The sequence below is a fragment of the Athene noctua genome, chromosome 2, assembly GCF_965140245.1.
Source record: "Athene noctua chromosome 2, bAthNoc1.hap1.1, whole genome shotgun sequence".
Lineage (NCBI taxonomy): Eukaryota > Metazoa > Chordata > Aves > Strigiformes > Strigidae > Athene > Athene noctua.
The window spans coordinates 159,934,787-159,955,516 of NC_134038.1; positions in this window are offsets into that span (position 1 = coordinate 159,934,787).

The window sequence follows — 20,730 nt, forward strand, 5'->3', positions numbered from 1 at the left end:
TATATTTCCAGCTGAGTTAGATCAGAGCAATAAGAGAAAAAATGAATTTGTGATCACCTAAAAACAAGGTGTTTCTTCTTATTGAAAAAAAGTTGAGCGTGTCATCCTTAACAATGCGTTGCATGTCTTTAAAACCCTGGTACAGCACATAGGAATGGCAACTAGATTACTTTGTGCATCTAGGGAAGAGGTAGTGCTTTAGTGCATTTCTCCTTGTTCTGTTTAGTTCTGCATGTTTGCAGTGCGTTAGCCACAAATGCACAGCATGTTTAATGTTGTCCCTTGACATTGCCTCTTAACTGACAGTCCTAGATGAGGCAGGACAGAACAAATTCTTAGGAAGGGAATGGGGGGAAATTGAAATGGACATCACAAAGAAAAATAAACTAAAAATGCAGAAGCAACACTGGTCACGAGGTGCGTAGACTTATACAGACAGAGATAGATACACCCGTACAGTGTTATTAAATTCACCCTGTGCCCTACCTAGGATCTTTCACTGTTAACCTGAGGTCACCAAGTTTCCTCCCTCAAACAAATCCAAAACTTTGTTTTGAAGCTTGACTTCTTTCTGGTGAGGGTGTTTTCTCTGACCAGCTTCTTCCCCTTTCTGTCTGAGATCATAGGACACACTAGAAACAAAGTGCAAGAGAAAGCTTTGCACCTTTGCACTGGATTGGAGCAGAAGGCTCAGACCTGCTGTGCACACCACAGCCTCTTCTCCGAGCATAACTGTTTTGACAAAAACCCTGTTGGGAAGACAAACAGGGTAACAGATGATGGGATTCTTGAGTTCACGGTCAAGCCTAACAGCTGCCGTCATTACCAGGATGAGGCACAAACAGCCACATTCATCTGTGGTATAAGTCCATTGATGTCAACAGATGAAACTGGCTCAGAGAAATGTGACTGCTCTGCTGTAGGTTTGTTTCAGAGGGAAGGGAGTGTAAGCAGTAGAGGAAAGGCAAAGCATTTTAGTAAATATGCAAATTGCAATCTAATATGCAAAGTCTCTAGTTTGTTGCTCCAAACACTCCAATAAATGAAGAAAGCTCTCCATTTGGCAACGTATTCACACATAACACTGTGTACTTTCCATATAAAGCCTTCCAAGTCAACTGGCTAATTATTATTATTTTCTCTTTTGCTATTAGAAAAGCACCTTCCACGAACACAAGAGCCTCGTTTTGTTGGGCACCAGATCTCTCTTTGAGGATTTATGTATCGGATTAATTAGCAGTTGGAACAGAACTCACTCCCTCTCACAGCTTCCGTTCTCCCATTAACAGTCTGGCTCGGTGCTAAATCTCAGAAGACAGTCCTGCTATTTACTGTTCTGTTTAGTGCGGGATTGCTAATTCTTATCTGTTTAAACACAACTGACGATGTTAGGACAGCCAACAAGTGAAGGCAGTTTGTAATGACGAGTCGTAATGTCACTGCTGATTCTAACACTTTTATAAACTAATCAGCTTTCTTTTTATTTCATTCCTAAGCTTTGAAACACTATAAAAGAACAATCAGCATGAGAATTTGGGGAGAATAAAATCTTTTTTATTTGTATTGCTAATTCTGTTAACTACAGTCTCAATTTGTAAATAATTTGCTGGAGGTCCTCTTTGTGCATTGTTGTCCCTCCTTGTGTGCTTAATTCCTTGAAAATTATTCTGCATTAGAAAGGAGCCATTTTAACCCACTATGGTGGTCACACTGGTCTTGCCCCCAGTCCATACCCTACCCAGACTGAGGTATGTTAGTGGATTGTCTGAACCGCACTGCATTTTGCCTTGGAGGCATCTGTGTGAAGATAAACCGTCAACCAGTTGAAATCGCTTTAATTGCAGCAGGATCAGTCCAACACTACTCAGAGACTTAGGAGAGTGCACATATAGCTGAGCAGGGGTTGTCATGTCTTGCCTCCATCTCTTAAGCATCAGCATCCGACAACATCAGACAGCTCCATTGCCCTAAAGGTTGCCGGAGGAGCTGTAGGCAGCAGCTCGGCAAGAGCAGGTGCACCCGCCACACCATGCAGCAAGTTCTCCAGGCAGCTCTGCAGGCAGCAAGCTTTCCTCGGCAGCAGAGACGGGGCACATCTGCACAGCAGCAGGCCTGCGCTCTGGGCCAGCTGGTTCCTGGAGATGCAGTGATGGCCCATCAGGACCCCTGCCTCAGACAGGGCACCACATGGACGCAGATGTGGGCTCCAGCACCGGAGCTGGCTAGTACCCAGCCTGCTTGCAGGACTCTTAAGAGAGGCTTCAATCTGCCTCCTGCCCCACTCTAACTAATCCCACGCTTAAAGCTTTAAAAACCGCAGAGTTTACAGTCAGATGCTGGGTAAGTTGTTTTCTTTCTCTTCCCTCATTTTTCCCGTCAGTAATAATAATCTTTGACAAAACTACAGAGTCAGAATTCAGACCATACTATCCCTCTTCAAAAGCCAGCCACAATAACAAGAAACTTAGACATCCCAGGTGCATTAAACTGAATGTTAAAGAATTTCCAGACAATTGCACTTCCAGCTTCAGCCCCGTCCAAGGAGAACATTTAACACAGATAGAGGGTAGGATTCAGATTTGATTTTGCTTATACCAACAAAACTAAGGTCCAAACCTGTTTCATTACAGTTAATTGCATAAGTTGCACTGACTTCAAATTGGATGCCAAATTGGATGCCTAATGAAAGACTTAATAATCTGAATTTTAAACACGGCACTGGGTACCTGTCCTGTGCAGAGATGCAGAAATTTTAATCTCAGAAGATATATTTGCACTTGGCTTCACATCACCTTTAATTAAACTTCACCCAAGAGGTTTTTCTCTGTACTTTTCTTCAATTTAAAGACAAAAACAAAAGCCCTTTCAAAAACTTAAGGTTTGACCTCTTTTAAAAAGTTGCTTACATTCTGTGAATTATGCTCTTCCATAGATTTTGATTAACTGTAGCACTGAACTCTTATGAATGACTCATAAGAAACATAGGGTTATCAGTCTTTAACTCAAAACTTTAAAATACTCCTATTTTTAGTAGTCTAGGACCTGCCTGTTAGCAAACATATATAATATTGAAAGTATTCTTGTACCCAGTTTGACCAAAGAGATTACGGCCTAGGTTTTAAGAATCCTGTGATCTCAATAAAATATCAAAATATATTGGTCTCTAAAAGTCCAGATTTCAGCAATAACTGATTATCAGACACGAAAGTTATATATACACATATACAACTAAATGGGATCTGTACATTTTTTAAAGTCTGGCTTATTATTTTGTTTGTCACTGGGAGAGGGGATTAGAAGGATTCTTTCCAGATGCATTTTTGAGGCTGAACTGATTAATTATATGACAGACCTCTACAGTTTAAAACTTTGTAATACACTCACTTTTATCATCTCAGCCTTTTTAGGACCAGCCTGGTTCCCACAGTCTTCCATTAGAAGCAGAAGAATTTTCCTGATTTTTCTTTCAGTATCCCATTATTTGATCTCCTGTCTATTTTGCTTCCTGTTTTCTCTTCTAGACACTAGCCCAACCTTGTCACCACAGCAGTGGTAACTCTGGCATGTGAATAACTAAAATGTTTATGGAGTTTCTTTTAATTTACTAATCTTCTGCAATCCTTTTGAGTATGTCAGAAACTAAAAATCAATCCAAACATCATGAAATATTTCAGTCTGAATTAAATGTTTTAACTGATTTTAGTTCAGTTCAGAAGGAAACAACCTTTTGCATTCCAGGTTAGAGCACCCTGTTTAAAAGCAATTAACTACTACTGGAAGGTAGATGGGAATATTAAAGGAAATTTCAGAAGAAGAATGTGAAAAAATAAATCAAATTTGCCAAATGGGTCATTAAAGCTATGTCTACCTCTTATGGCAGGAAAAAAAAAAAAAAAAAGTTTAGCTAAAATATATCATCCATCTTTATCTATTCCTGACTGAAATATTTTAGGACTACATCATGTGTAATCTCCTATCTAGACTGCTTCCAGACTCTGCCAGTTATTGTTTCTCTTTTTCAACTTTCATCGCTCCTACTTAAAATATGGCAATGATGACTTGCCATTAAAAATCACTTTATCTGCAGGTCAGATCTAGCATATGCATTCCATTATTACAGTGGCCAAAGAAACTGCACTCACTACTGTAGAACACCAACCCCATTTTACAGTGGTTCAAGTTCATTAATGACTGTGCTTATTCACAGACACCTGCGAGAACACTTGTCATATTTTGATACAGGGAAAGGTGCAAGAAGATTTATGGCTTAGGGTTTTCTTGCTTCTCCCTAAGAAATGGAGACACCATGAAAATTCATGGAGATCTAGTAGTAATATTTGACAACTGATCTGAAATACTGCAAGAGAATCAAAAAACATCTCTTTCCAAGTGAAGTTCTCAAAGCAACTTCCACACAGTATACTGTAAATCTTTGAAAGCCCAGTATTATGTTTCAGCAGTGGGTTTAAACATATATACCAGCCACAGTTTTCAAGCACCATGAAGACCCCACCATGAACATGCATCATTCAGGCCTTGGCTGGACAGACAGGCAGGCGAGAACTGAGTGTCCTACTGGGACATTTTGCAGCATTTGTCTCAAGGATGCTGATGGCCTCTTCAACTTTCAGGTGCATTAGACAACACGGCTACATTCCGTAGCAGTCTTAAGTAGAATGGAGTACAGCAGATGTAAATTGTAAACCTTTGCTACTCCATTGTCACTCCCAGTCCAGTCACATACCCTGAAATTCTTTATCGTACCATTTACAACCCCTTTATGGGGCAAAAATGCACTCTGCAGCTCTGTATGACGTGCACTGAATTGCCCTCCTACCTTCTCTGCCCTGTGCCAAAGCAAACTTAACTAACAATGTTACGCAGATCTTCGCCTCAAGAAAAAAAATGTCTTTCCTACTGAAGTTTCAAAGCACATTATTTCTTTGTACACTGTAATCCCTCTGCATTACTGAGAGAAAATCACTTCCTGACATGTCTGGTAAGGGTTATTTCCTCATCCATAATGCTTACCAACGATATTGAAATCTTGACACACTATTTTCATGGCTTATAGATATATTCCCAGCTAACTGAGTGAGAAGCTCTTTCTTACAGAGAGATTAACTTGCTTTGCCTGGAATCAAAGTTAATGTCATCAAGTGGTATTAAGTGGTTGATTAACAGCTGTTAGCAGCCAAGCAAATGGCTGTGATGCTGTAATCTCTTCAGTCACAACCCACCCGTGATAATTTGATTCACAAACCCCAGCTAGTTCAACTGGGAGTGTAGTTTGGATTTTGTGGGAAAAATCTGGTAGCACCAGAAAAATTAACCCGAAATGTAGTTATTGGCACATATATGATGTAAAAAATGGTCTCTGAAGACAATGGCTATGTAGGGATGTCACAAAACAATCCTCCTCCAGTTCTTGTATCATCACAGTATAGATCACTCTTCAGATCCACAATTTTAAGGATATTCGTCAAGGTGCATTTGCTACAGTAGTGTGAATTTTCTTACAGCTATGTTGACTTTGCATCAGCCATAAGCACCACAAATTTTTACTTCTTTAACTTATTCTGTGAGAACCATATAACAAACTTAATGAGATGCAGTCTGCTCTTCCTACTGATGTCTGGTGGACCTTATCTAGGTGCATTCCTCTTCCACCACCTATTGGAAAAAATCAGAAGCTGTAGATAACGACTGATAAGCATCATGGGGTAACCCCTTCACACAGGAAGGACTCCAGATTGATGAAGCATGTGAAGAACCTTAAATGTGGACACAACTGCCTGTAGTAGAAAAGGAGAAGCTGGAGAGGAATATGAAGAGAAGTTAGGAATAGGTCAAAGAAATGGGATTGAGAAAATAGTTTAGCAAAAACAATGTGAGCAAACCTAATTCCTGTTATGTCTTAGACTGATCGATAGTTTTTTCTGTTGAAGACCCTCTATTTTTAAAGATCTCCTGCCATAACAAAAAATTACTTAGAATGCAGGAAGTTCAGAATTTTTTGAAAATGCTGATGTGACAAGTAAAGCTGTATGTGGGAAAAATGCAGTCCTGACAAATATCTGACTCAAAACTATTATAAAAACAGTGTCTTATTTTGACTGCTTCTGAGCAGTCAGTTGCGCAAATGGAATATGTATGATTATTAAATTCACACCCATTTTCTGATTTCAAGATTTCAGGGGTTTGTTCACAGTCAAGTTAAGGACTTTTTTCTTTTTTCTTTTTTTTTTTTCAGAAAATCATTTATCCTTGTAAAATGGAGAAACTTATTTTCATCCCTGCTCTAGTATCACCCAAGTTTAAATAGCAAATGAGACAATAGAAACCATTAGGAGTTTCTGAAGCAGTCTTCTGGTGTCATCTACTATCAATTCTCAGTACAGAGGTATCAAGAGAGACCAAGAAAGCTGTAGCTTCTGTCGTTACACCAGCCACCAAGGTATGTGTGCTTAAATTGCATTACAATGATGAAAATACACCGTATTCCCAAATTTCCTCTGTGGCCTCTCCCAAAGTCCATGAGGGCTCTACTCGTGTTTGCATTTCTTGCAAGGCTCCTAAACTGCGTTTTAGAGCTGCTCCATCAAACTTCTGTTTAGTTGTGTATTATATAGACATAATTAATGAAGCATTTTAACCAACAGAAAGCTCAGACTTGAATTTATCTTTATAAGCTGCAATGGTCTGAGATGATTGAAATGAGAAGTCAAGCAGGTTTTGGGAGATTAAAGTATCAGTTATTGCAACTATCTCTAACATAAAAGATTTTAAATCTTAAGATACAGCTATGCAGGAAGCATGAAAGCAGTAATGCAGTCAAAATTAATTTTTTTCTTTTTAATGGGAATGTATATTAATGTACATTTTCCTCCAATATTTACCCTGCTTTAATTGTTTTAGTGAACTAAAAAGGCATGTATTTCTAATTACATGGAGATAACTGCTGTTCACACTACATCCTTTATTTAAAAACAATTCTTGCCATGCTTTGAAGGCTGTCAGAGAAATATATTAGAAAGAACAAAGTCCCATGCTCCTGTTCACTCAAAGCAGTGAGCAACTTTAGAAATAATATAGCTGGCTTTTTTTGTCAGGTTTAAAATGGAGGTAAAATTTGAGATTTTTTTTTTAATATGTCAGATGAAATATTCCTGTCTTTAATTCAGATGTATTATTTATGTTAGCATGTAAAATACATATCAAAATTATTTTAAAATTGTGAAAGAATTAAAGCAGGTGTACATGTGTCATGGACCAGCCTAAAAATGTGACTTTTAATAGCAGAGTTATACAGCATGTTGTCCATAGTAATTGCATTAAATTCTATACATAAGTGTGTGCAAATAATCAAAATATTTATTATTTCTCTTTTTAGAAAAAAATTACATCAGCTTGAACTTCATTCTTTTATTTCCTTTCTCTATTCAGTTCTTGGTGCCAACCAGCCATATGTAGTTAACAGCAATAATGCTGATAATTATTCTGCTTCAAATGATACAGTTATCAAAGAGATTAATATGTTTTTAATGAACTCACATGAATACCCCTGATTCTCAAACAGATTTGAAAATTGTTAGAGTACAAACTTTCTCCAAATTATGATCCCCACAGAACAAATGAGACATCCACTGATTTAGTAAAACTTTCAGTGCCTGTGTCATTAATGCGAGAATGCTCACAGAACATAATCCCATCAGTACCTGTGCATTACAGAGACTACAGAGATAAAGTCAGTTTTATGATTTTGTAAAATAACCGGCAGCACTGAAGAGTGAACCAACCAATTATGCCCTGAAGCAACCCGTCTGACTTTGAATAGAAATAAGGCATCGTAGTGTTATTTAATACAATATTTCAAAGAGAGTGTGATGATTTGCTCATCTTCTGCATGTACTCAGTGTTTTCATTGTACAGTGCAGGATATTGTGCTTAAATAATTGTTGACATTTTACGCACGTGGTGCATATATTCTGGAACACAATAATGATCAAAGGAGTTGCCGTGGCCACTGGAGATATTATGTCTTTGATATACAGCCAGAAAAGAGAAAGCACCAACAAACCAAACTCAGAGGAAGACTTCTGTAGCTAATAACAACTGTCCCCCTGTCACCTCTAGGTGAGATGAAGGTTAGAGCACAAAAAAATCCTGTCTACATTCTAGCTGGGGAACTCTTAGAAAGCATATATTTATACCTTGGTCCCTTCTACCAACTTTGCTTAGTGATCTCCAGGAATACGACAGCTCTGCAGATTTGCTGTCCATAGGTTACATTGCCATATTCTCACCCATAAATATGTTGTTTTGATAAAATATCTGTGTTAATTTTCAATAATAGTTTTCCAGCTTTTATAATAGAGCTCATATGTGGACATTAGCTTATTGCAATGACACTGTGAACTTTTGAATTTAGGAAGGAATAGTCTACTGGTAGTCAAGACTGTGGAACACACTTCTTAGATGGCCTCTTTCCTGAAGACTGTAATTTCAGTCAAATGGATCTACACATTTTTAAGGACAGAAGGGAACATTAGGATCATCTAATCTGAAATTCTGTGTTAAAAAATCTTCTCTATGTAGCACACATAAAAATGAAGTGATGATGCTGTAAGTATCCACCATGCATCTAGTGGTTTCTCTGTCTAATATCAAGTAACACAATATCATCTCTGTGACAGAGAAACCTTCTTATTTTGCTGAAGGGAAGTAGAGACATGGGTAGGATTTATGCTGTCACCTAACTTGAATTAAGCAATAACTAGTTGCCATATTCATTTCAATGCCCAGTCTAAATTTCATTGCCAGCCAACATGACTACGTACCAACCATCTCTTTGGAAGATGATGGTATAAGTACCTGAGCATCTGACACAACTGCTGTGTCATGTATTTCTTTAAATTCCAGTGCATAAAACAGCATGGACTTCTTAACCAGTTTGTCTACTGTTATTCCCAAACTGAAGCAAGTGGGTTGTCTTTAAGCAGAGCATAGTAACATTTCATAGCCTACTCTTAGAGCTCCTCCAGCTCCCAAGTTTCCAGTGCATGGAAATTTTGTACCTCCAGAAGGTAAAAGCTACCACTTCCTACTAAGTGAATTAGAAAAATAGTTTACTTTTAAATGGTGGTATCATCCCTGCTTCTGAAAGTAGAAAGCAACCCAGCAGTACCTTACAGTAAGAAATGCATGATAGAATTGTCCAAATGGCAGCACCTTGCAAACCACAGTGGGGAGTCAGGGGGAAGGAAAAGAGCAACTGCCTTCATGAGGATGCCCTTGCTGAGGGCTACATCTTCTTTTTATTCAGAAAGACCTGTTCCAAACCTGGGCAGAATAACTGGGATGCAGAGAAGGCTTACATGACACTTTTACCTTGTTAGTTAAACAGCTCTATGAATTCACACTGGTATCATTACCCTTGGGCTGTGGCAGCCCTGGGTTTTCTAGAAAAGGTAGTAAAGCCCAAAGATGCAGTGTATAATTTTAATCTAAAATTCTCAGGACTGAAGGGAAAAAACACATCTTCTGCAATGAATTTTCTTTACATTTTTTTTTTTTATGTGGGAGGCCAGAAGGGATCTAGTTGCAGGGCTTGGCACTGAAGCAGAAATAAAGACAGTGGTTTTGGTGATAATTCTGGTTCACTTCACCAGATAATGTTTCCATGACTCTTTACAACTATTTGCCTTCTCACACCATTGAGTTTTTCTAGTCTCTGATGTCTACTTTTCTCTCAAGGTAAAGATTTAAAAAGTACATTCTATATTGACCCATAAGCAAAGAAGACAGTGCTACAAAACTAGGTATTTTCCCATTTAAAAGAGAAGGACAAAGATTCGTGTCCAGGCTTCCCTGTGTGTTAATTGGAGAGGGTGGACTCAGGCTGCAGTGTTTTCTGTATTAACATGCCCCAAATGCTTCTTTTTAGCCTTCTCCAGTTTAGCCTTTCGCATGTCTTCATCTTATTTCAATGCCTGGAGATTCCAGGCTGTTAGTAAGACTGGTTTTGAAAAGGATTTTCTGTTTTATTCTATTTCTTCATTCAATCTGCATAATCCTAATCAAATAAGAAATGATCTTCTTCATTCAATCTGCTTAATCCTAATAAAATAAGAAATTTAACTTACTCTAGTTTAGTCTACTTACACTAGTCCTAAAAGTGCATCACAGGTTTCTTGAGTTTGGATGGCTTCATTTCTCGCTGCTTTACTGAAGCCTAAACACTGTTTTTTCCATCTTCTGCATCAAGGATTTCTCATCTGTTTTTCATTTTCATCTTTCAGGATCCCTAAAGTTATCCTCTGTCAAAAAAAAAAAAAAAAAAAAAATCCTGACATTGTAATAACATCACCTTAATTTAAAAGTTTTAAACATTTTCAAACAAATTCATTTTCACCCTTAACACTTTCAGTCAAGAAAATTGGTGGTCATCTGTGGATGGGAATCAATGTTGTGTTATATTATTAATCAATGTGTACAAAATAACTGAGAACTCAGCTTCTAGATAAAATGAGACCACATGAGATGATTATTAAGTGATTTTCTTGTAATATATTAAAGTAAATAACACTCTTTGCTAGGGATGGCAAAGGTTATAGGTTGAGTGTGTTGTTTTAAGACAGACTGCTAAACAAGGCTAATTATGAAAGATATGATGTGCCAAAATGCGAGATGAATACTAACACAAGCAAGCTGGGGCTCAGCTTACAGACACAACAGTTTCCAGTGCCATTTTGACGTAAAACTGATCCTGCTGCTTTTCTTTAACTTTCATATTTTAAATTGTTGTTTAACCTCTTCAAAGAGGTTCCCCAGGATGGTGTGTCTGTTTAAAAAGTCCTTATCCAGAATTTTTCAAGTTAAAAATGATAGTATCATTGAAATCAAGTGTATACATATATTAAATATACTGAAATAACAAAAAATAACATAACTGTCTGTTGAAAGATTAGTGAAAAGCAATATATGATTTCCTTTCAAAATGAAAAATATGGTGTTATAGTGTCTTTACTTCACAAGAGAGCTATTTCATATATAAATTCATGCAATCAAGAAATGTTCAGTCGCATTGCTTCATTGGCTGAACATCCATAAGTACATTATAATTTAGGTCTTAAGGTTTAATTAGCAGAATACAGTTTGGGCAAATGAACAGCATGGAGGTGCCAAAACATGAAATCCTAAAAATAGGAACCCATAAATCTTCCCGCTGTGGTGCACATATGCAGCTGTACAGTATCTGATGGATTGAAAACGCTGCCTGAGAACAGCATTAAGATTCGCAGCAGCAGAGGAACTCTACTGAACAAATTTCATAGGGCAGCAGGAATTTATCATGTTTGTTCTGTCAGTGTAACTCACATCTCACTTGCTAAACCCCATAAAGAAGCACGGGAAGAAGAGGGAGAAAGGCAAAAGAGAGAAAATGGAGTGATATCAAACAGGGATTTTTTTAAAAGAGATTTATACATAAGCTACTTTGAAACTACATTGCTTCTCAAGAAAGAAAGAAAATGTAAAATAAAAGATCCATTAACTAGTATATTGTTTTTATTTTGCACTATGTTTTGTGACATAGTGTTTTTCTGAGGTATTCTGTCAAAATACCAATTCCCAGTCCTTTTCATAGGAGTCCATACAGTATTTCCTCTTGAAGAGAAGTAGATCATAAACCCATATGATGTGCTCCTACAGCAATCATTTTGACAGTTCTTAGGACAGTAGCCAACACAGATGTTTTCTTTAGAAAAAGGATATAATATGAACCTATCCAGTCTTTCCTGTTCTTGTTTGGCCTTTGCTTGAATCATGCAGCCTAACAAAGTCTTCCCTTCTGAACAAAATAGGTTTCCTCTTATGACTGGCAAATAGAGGTACTGAAAAATCATCAGACTGGGTTTTAGATCATGATATAAACCCCAGTTTAGAGGAGTCCAAGAGAGAATATTCTGACACCACTCCTCTCTGAAGAGGGAAAATAAGCATCTCTGGTCAGGTCCATCTACCCAAGTGACAAAATCATTTTTATCATTAAATCTACCAGCTAGGTTTCATCATCGGGGGTGAGACTTGTTTTGGAGGTGCAAAGGTGAGAGAGAAGCATTCGTGTTGAACCCGAAAGGGGGTCTGAAGACATGTGCAGGACACACCACGGAGCCAGTGTCTTAAAGATTAGGAGTAGCAGATTTGGACCTGGTATCAAACTCCAACATCAGTAAAACATTGTGGATTGGTTCTCTGGAGCACACTGTCCTAAGAAGTATCAGATTACCTCTGTATAGACAGGGGTCTAAGGTGGGTGTTGTTCACTGAAATAGCAGTGCTGTGAACTTTGCAGCTAACGTTGACCACACTGCTAACAGCTCAGAATTTACTGTACAGAGATGTGACAGATGGTGACTCTAGTTCCTATAAGACAGCAGAAGCAGAGCTGATATCCCAGTACAAAACCAACTAGCTCAACATCAATATAAGGCCTGACAAACCAGTTCTTCACAAATGAGCTAATCAGACAAGGAAGGAGGGGCATCCTTCCAGGAGACTAAAGGCACCCGTCTCTCCCTCCAGTGCAGAGAAGCTTGGGCACCAAAGTCTGTATTATCTGCAGAAACAGAAGCAGGGACAGCTGCTCCTAAGCTGCTACAGAGTTATCAAGCCCTTTTGAGAGGTGCTAAGGACCAAACAATTTTCTCTGCATGGTGCCATCATACATAATGTGGACAAGTCAGCGTTAACAGCTCTGCATCATGCTCCCTTTTCCGCTATGCTGATGCCCTAGAAAGCTGCTCCTGTATAAAGTGGATGGTGCTTAGCTGCGGCTGTGCAGTGGGTAAAATCCAGGGCCCCATCCTGTGTTCTTAATATTCTTGTACATAAATAAATATGCCTGATTTTTGTGTGTCTTTTTAATGTGCCTTTCCTGTTTTCCTAAATAAAAAGATAGCAGTGAGCCCATATTCTCAAGGATTTCTGTGAGCTGCACGAGGAAAATGACACCTCCAAAAGTGACCAAGGAAAGTGTGTTTAAAATTCAAGGATCTGCAGGAACGAATAACGTACCAGAGAGGTGTTCAAACCTTAATTTTATTGAGAGAAAGTCCTTTCACATAATCTGATTCAAGTCTTTGTGGCTGTTATTGGCATCTGACAGAAGATTCCTGAGCTAAATAAATGAGTTCTCAGAACAATTTTCAGGCAGTGGTGGTTCTTGGCCTTTTTCTTAAGCAAACACTGCTTTTGGCTAATGTCTTGGAACCTATCTCACAGAGATCGCCATAGAGGAAAGACAGTGAAGGATTATGTGAAGCAAAGCCCATGCATTCATCTGGGTGTAATAACAGATCAGGCCTTTCTGTTATATACAAAATATAAAGTAAGGCAACCAGATGCTCTGTCTGCCCAATGTGCAATGTTGGAGCCATTCCTTTCTTTGAATTTAGGGACAGGACTAAGTATTTCTTCTAAACCTTTAAATTAAGACAAAGGACTTTTTTTTTTTCTTCCCAGAGAGGCTATTTAAGTATAGGCTGTTCATACCTGCATAGGAGAAAAACACATATACTCACAAAATAGACCTGCCAACTTGCCTTTTTTTTCAGACATCTTCTCAGTACAGGCTAATGGGAATATAAGAATTATCTAGAAAATTGCCTCTGCATGTGTGCATGTGTGAGAGAGACCTGGGTATATCAGAGATAAAATAGTACCTTACATTGTTAAAAAATGCAGACTGAGGGCAATTTTTAGTGACCAGTCATCCAGACCTGTGTTGTAATGACATTTAATCCCACACCTTCCCTGGTTTAGCCCACATATTTAAAAGCAATATGAAATGTTTGATTTCTGCCAAATTATCTCTTCTGAACTTTTTTGTTTTATATTCCTAAACATATCTGTCTTGTGACAATATGCAGAACAGAGATGCAGCCTTCTAGATTCCCATTTAAAAAGAGCAAATTTCACTAAACAGAGTACAGATATTTTCTGCTTTTTAAAGAAATGTGATGGATTGTTATCCATTAACATAAATATATGGTATTTGCAGCTTGCTAGCTTTACTGTTATAGTCTTCCTAAAGGACATTCCTAAATGGGGAAAACAGCTACAGCTGTAAAAGAATAAGCCTCTCCATCAGGTGTAAGTCATACAAGATCGTAACCAGAGTTCATTTTTCATTCACTCACTGTGGGTGGAGTTTGGGCTCCAGTTTCTTTGCTGTTACCCCATCTCATGAGCCTCAGAGGTGCTCAGAAACATTCTGAGAGTAATCCACATGAAACTTAAAGCTGTGCCCGGTTGGAACAGTTTGTACCAATGTTTTCAACTGGTTGCCCTCTTCTCTTTACTCTGAACAATCTCTTCTCTTCCCCCTCCTTACTCTCAGTTTTCTTCCCACTCATTCTGCTGTAACCCACCGCCTGACTGCCAGCTGCTGCTTGGCACTGTGGCAATGCTCTGTGACTTTAACATTTTGAACAAAAGTAGGTTAGCACCCTTGCTAGTATTAGTACTTCATCAGAAAGGACATCAGAGCAATCAGAGAGAAGAAATGAGAGCAGGTGGGAGGGGAGATGTGGAATGAGGAAAAAGGTGTCAGGGAACAGTTTGCTTGTTCTCTGATAGCCAGCCAGTTATTTTCTTAACCTGTAAGAATGAAGGAGCCCTGATAACATATTCTGTGATACTAATGACTAATTGCATATTATCTGTCTGCAATTCCTCTGCGATAATTCAAGACAGATAGTATACTATGTCATGATGAATATTGTTAGGGACATAATCTTCCCCATCCTGCCAATTTTGTTTGCATTATGTTTAGGGAAAGATGTCTGGAGAGAGAAGAGGAAGTATGTTAATTCTCCTCCCGAAACCCACATCCTTGCTCTATTTCTGTGAACCTCACATCCAAGTCATTTGTGCTCATGATAGCATGGGGCTATCTGCTGAATTGTCAGTTTATATGACAAAAGGTAGAACTGTAGGATAAATCCTGTAGCAGTCATCTAGTCAAAGGTCAGGACTAAACTCTCAAAACCCGAAGGGAGAAGAGAAAAAGCTGTTAGGTTGATAAACCCATAAGGCATAGAGTGAACAAGAATAAGAGTCACTCTATGATTTAAACAGTTCATTAACCGACACAGCATATATACTAACAGGCCTAGAAAACTCAAGGAGGAAATTGTCAGCTTTATCAAAAGGTACTGCCTGGCTCTTCCCAATTAGATTGATGACTAATCATCACTACTTCTAAATAAAGGAAAGTTTTCAAAAAAAAGATGACATAACACACAGTCCAAACCAAAAGCTTAAAAGAAAAGAAAAACAAAACAAACCCTACAACCTACTGTTCAGTATCAGTCTGAGGCTGTGGCCCCTGCCACATTTCTCTTTGGCAGCTGTTAGGTGACTGCCGTAATTTCTGTCCCATGGTTAGGCTATTTGAAGGACTGTGTGAGAAGCAATAGCAGTGAAGTGCTCTGGCTAAAATAACTGCAAAGAAAAGGGAGGTTTCTTTCTCTAGATCGTTTGTCATCATACTTCTTTGTGATGCCCAGCAAACAGCGGGCCCAGCACAACAGGCATGGCACAGGAGCAGGGAACCCGCTCTTGCCAAGAAATGCCCAAGCCAGCAGTGTTTCCCTGGCAAAAGTCCATGAAGCACAGCCTCAGGGCATAATCACTAATGTGGCAGAGAACCAGCCCAGCAGAGGGACATTGAGCGAGCCTGCCAGGCTGGCTGGCTGCATTAGTTTGCTCTGCAGATAGATAACTGTCGGAGCAAAGACGGGAGAGGTGCTGGGATCCAGCAGATGGGACCTGGGGATGGAGAAGAGGGCAGGGACAGCAAGAAGCTATGGTGGTGGATCCAAGGAATGGGGAGCAGGGCTGTGGTATTCAAAAGGAACAAACTGTAGGATGTCAGCCATTTAGCCCAAATGCACTCTGAGGGGGTGGCATACGAATATGTTTTCCCCAGTGAAGCTGCCATAAGAAGGTGTGAAGGTCCAGAGCTGCCTACCACCCTCCCTGCAGGTGGGACTTTTGCAGTGCTAGGAGACCTAGGCTCCACACTGGGGCACCGGTGCAATGGTGCAAGTAGAGTAAAAGCTGTGATTTGCAGGGTCACTCCTGATGCAGTGATCAGGTGGTCCCTCCCACAGTTGTCATTCAGCTGAAGGACTGAAGAATTACAGTCCAAAAATGGGGAGAAGTTGCTTCCATGAGAGACACAGGTGAGAGTGCAGAGACTTCCTATGCTGGATTCACCACAGAAGAAAGCATATAATGGAAGTACATCTTAAATCCATTTATCACTCTGTCAGTCAATGGGTCAAGTTAAATTAACCTATGCGTGTAAAGCTCAGCTAATGAAGGCTCCAAAATTTCTTGTACTGACCCTCTGGTAAACTTAAGCTGGCAGACCTTTTGTTTTATTATAGAGTTTTTGTTTTATTGTAGGATTTGTGTGTACATGCTACCTCATAATCAATTGTTGTACTTTGCTGAAAAAAAAACCAGAATAAATGTTACATGCTTTAGGGAATAAAGTAGTTTTAGCAGAACTGTTGAGCAAATCTGGAAATTCCAACTACTCAGCTTGTGCCTATGGATCCACAGCAATAAACTTGTCCAACTCCATGCATTCTCAGCGAGCTTCAAGACTTGTTCTTTAAATATGTATATATATATATATATATGTATATATAAATGAGATCATGAACCAGTTACCCATTCATTTTGAGCTTGAAGAGGCTTATCTCCTCACAAAAAATGTTTAAGATGGTGCCAGTCTTTCTAGGACTTGTACACAAAGTAACATCTCATCGATGTTGTGGTCCATCATGACAAAACATTAAGTTAACCACTTGCATGAGTTCCTTGCAGACCCAACTCATATGCCAGGATCCAATATCTCTATCACTAACAGACACTAACATTGGAAGTTCCACTGGCTAAGGTTGAAATTGATTTCCAGATAGTAAAACATCAATGCCAGCTTAAAACTGCTTCCCATAAATCTTCGCTACTGGGATGATTCTTTCTTTAATGATGGAATAGAGTGTGAGTAAAAGGGTTCCTAGCTTTACATATTGCATTTGTCAGATTTACTTTCAGAATACTTTTAATGCAGACTTTCTTCTTGCGACAGTGGTTTTCCAAGCTTTCTTACACACAACGGCATTTATGTACACTCATAGGAATACAACTTCAAGTTTGGAAATCACCGTGAGATAGTTTCCACAAAAAGATGCAGAGAGGAGCTTTCAGGGTCACATAAAATATGTCTGGCTCCAGCTGTAAGAGCAAAAATGACACATATATATATATATATATTTCTTTTTATTTGGACTTGATTTTTTTATTATTTATTTTAAAAGCTTAGTACACAGAGACTTTTTATTATTATTATTATTCTTTAGAACTTTATAGGAACTATGCATCCCAAGAGCTATCTGATATTTCTTAGAGTTCATCTCCTGAATACAGTTTTAATGTTTCAGACTTGTTACCTAGGGGTTGTGAAGCCTTGAAAAAGTAGATGAATGTCGTTCACCCCTACTAAATAGGAAGAGGCTGAGCACAAAGCAGCAGAAACTTTCTCTAGGCAACAGATGGACATAGGTTATGGCATATTTGTCGTCATTTAGATATGCCTTTAGGGGCATTAGATTATCTCATCTTCCTCTATGGACTGAGCTTTGCAGGTGGACTTCACGTCCCTTAATGAATAGGACAAAATAATAATGTCTATATTGCTGCAAGGGAGATTTATGTTCAACATCAGTAAGTTTCTAATGGATTAGATTCTTTGGGGAAATTTTGGAGTGACTAATACTGAAGGTCTTCAGGAAGAGGCTAGAGGGACATGCCAGGGATGGCACATGCACAACTAATCCTGCCTTGAGGCACACACACAGGTGAGATGCTCTCCCCAGGGCTTGATTCTGTGTCCATATACCACAGACATCACAGGGACTCACTCCCCTCCCTGCTGCTTTTCCTCAGCTGGACAAGTGATGGCAAGGGGAGGTGGGAAGTGTGGTCCTATGCTGGAGCCTCTCTAGGACTCGACAGGGGTAGTGTGGAAAACAGCCGTGGTAATCCACACAGTCTATGACCATTTTTTTCCATAGTATTTGTCTTTTAAGGGGGGATTTGTTTTCTGATCCAATAACTAGCTGACATGTGCATTTACTAAAAATTATGCATTTGGCCTTGTAAACTGACATTGCAGTCCCTGAGTGTATAGGTGTTGTGAGCCTTTGTTCCAGAGCTTGAGACAAAGCCCGCTGAAGGAAAAAAGAAAAGGCTGCAACCTCAAGTACTGACAAATCAATCGATTTGCACCAAAATCAAGGGTATTTTAAGAGTACCTGCAACCTCACAGAATCAGAAACTATGCCAGATGAGATAGATGTGCTGTAGGGTAAAAGATAAAGCTTTGTTCAAACACATTGCAATAGGATTTTTGATTAAGATGAAAATGCAGGCGCTTTCCTGGAATAATTTCAGGCAGCTCTTTAGTTATTTTGTTATTTATGTAGAATTTACTATAATAATAGCATCCAAAAGAGACTTTCACTTAACTCTGCAGGCAAAAAGAATGAAATGGGGCAGTAAGATGAACATCTGTTAATTGACTTCTTGTCAATAAAACACCTTCAGAAGCTACTCTGCCAGACCAGCTATTGGTGATTATAAGGAGTTCTGAGACACTACTACCTAACCTTGTAATTTAGAGGCATAATGCATTACTGTGACTACAACAGAGGTAACAACTCTAAAAGTCATGAAGTTGGATGTTAGTAAATGACTCCAAATCATTTACTATAAAAGCTTGACAGAGGAGGGAAAAATGTAAAGAATAATGCCAGAAATCAGATAAACATCTGTACTACATAGCCATTTCCTGCCACCTTCATTCAAGATACTCCCAAAATCTGTCTCACTGTATTTTAGAAAATTCTTCTGAAGCCATGTTCTAATGGAATTGCTTTCCTACAGTCAGACTGAAATAAATTTGTGTACTGTGAAGCTACACACTTCCAGTGAGAGATTAACTGAATACGCTTCTTCATCACTTTGATACAGTAGTACATTACACCACTGCTAGTTAAGATCCAGTGAGATAACTCCAGAAGCAGTTAGGTATTGAACACAGCTGAAAGTGTTAAAACATGATCTCTTACAAAAAAATTCTGTCCTCAGTCCAGCTTGTATTGCCCTATGTTATTTCTCTTTGCAAATTCGAAAGACTAAAATAAATATTATTCCACAGAAGGAAGTAAAGACTAAGACAGTCTCAGCATCCAAAATATTAAGGCCATCCTTGCCATTATTAACATGACACTTTCTTTTTCTGTCTATTTTTGTCAAAATGTTCCTTAAGCAATGTTGACATGTCTCGTGATTCTAAAATGCTCTTTTTTCCTTTTCTCTGCCACAGCTGATAATTTGACTAGAAATAGTACAAGATAATTAATATTTAATTAAATAAATGCTGGTCCAAGCTTAGAAATACTTTTATCCATCATAGATATATAAAAATGTTTATTAATATATCTTTTAAAACTGCGTTTGTGCAGCTTGAAAATTTTTGGGTTCACTGTTTTTAAATGAAAAGGCAATAATGGCAATTCTGCATCAGGGTAACAAATTATGTGGAGAAAACAGAGAAATATTTTGGGTAACTATCTGGGTAATAGCAGAAGCTGACTCAGGCTCAGACTGCATTTCCTTTCTTTTCAATGGATACAGCCTTAATCCCTTCTATTTTGCCTTTGATTTCAATACAAGCAGACGTCAGGTACTGCTTAGGATATATCACTCAGCTGATAAACTAAGACTGGCACATAAATACCAAGCAAGGGAGTAAATGGTAGTAAAGGACCAAGGTCCAGACAACACACCAGAAAGGTGCTATTAAGCCAATTAAGCAGGGGAAGGTGATGACAAGAGGTATTGCACAATCTCCATCCTTGGTTGTTTTTAAGACTCAATTGGAAAGGGCCAGTCTGATCTCAGAGATGTACCCGCTTTGGGCAGGAGAAGGCCCCCTTCAAATCTGAACGATCCCATGCTCTACAATTCTGTGCTCACAACGTAGAAACTACAACAAAGGCAAAGGTTAGAGAACAGCTGAAAAGGACTGAAAAAAAGCATCAGGGCAGCTATGTCCTACTCATTTCTGATCACACTGGTTATAGCACCTTCTGGAAGCCAAACTGCCACGAACAATGTGGGGATGTGCTGCTTTCCCAGAGCAACACACACTAGTGTATATGGTCCACAGCCTCCTACCAGGCAGCAATATTCCAGAAAAAGCATTTGGGGATCAGGAGGGCTATGCTGATTTAGATTAGCTGATGTTCTGTGAAGGGACTAGTGAAGGGAAGTAAGGGACAGCAGAGCAAATTCAGTAATTAAAAGAGTAAATTAAAATCACTGGGGCAAGTAAAGGACATCCAAGATGTGTCAAAGAGAGGAAACCAAAGAAAAAGGAACATGGAAATCTGTGATTCAATTAATAATGGGCCTTTAAATGGACGGAGGCGCTGTGATGTTTCAGGAATGCAAAGTAGATCCAAGACTGACAAAGCAAAGGAATGACCAAACACAGGAAGAGCAATTGTATACTGCTCTGGCAGCATCCTCAGAGGAGACGGGCAAGCAAAGGACCAAGTCAGAACAGAGAAGCAGCAAGTAACAGCT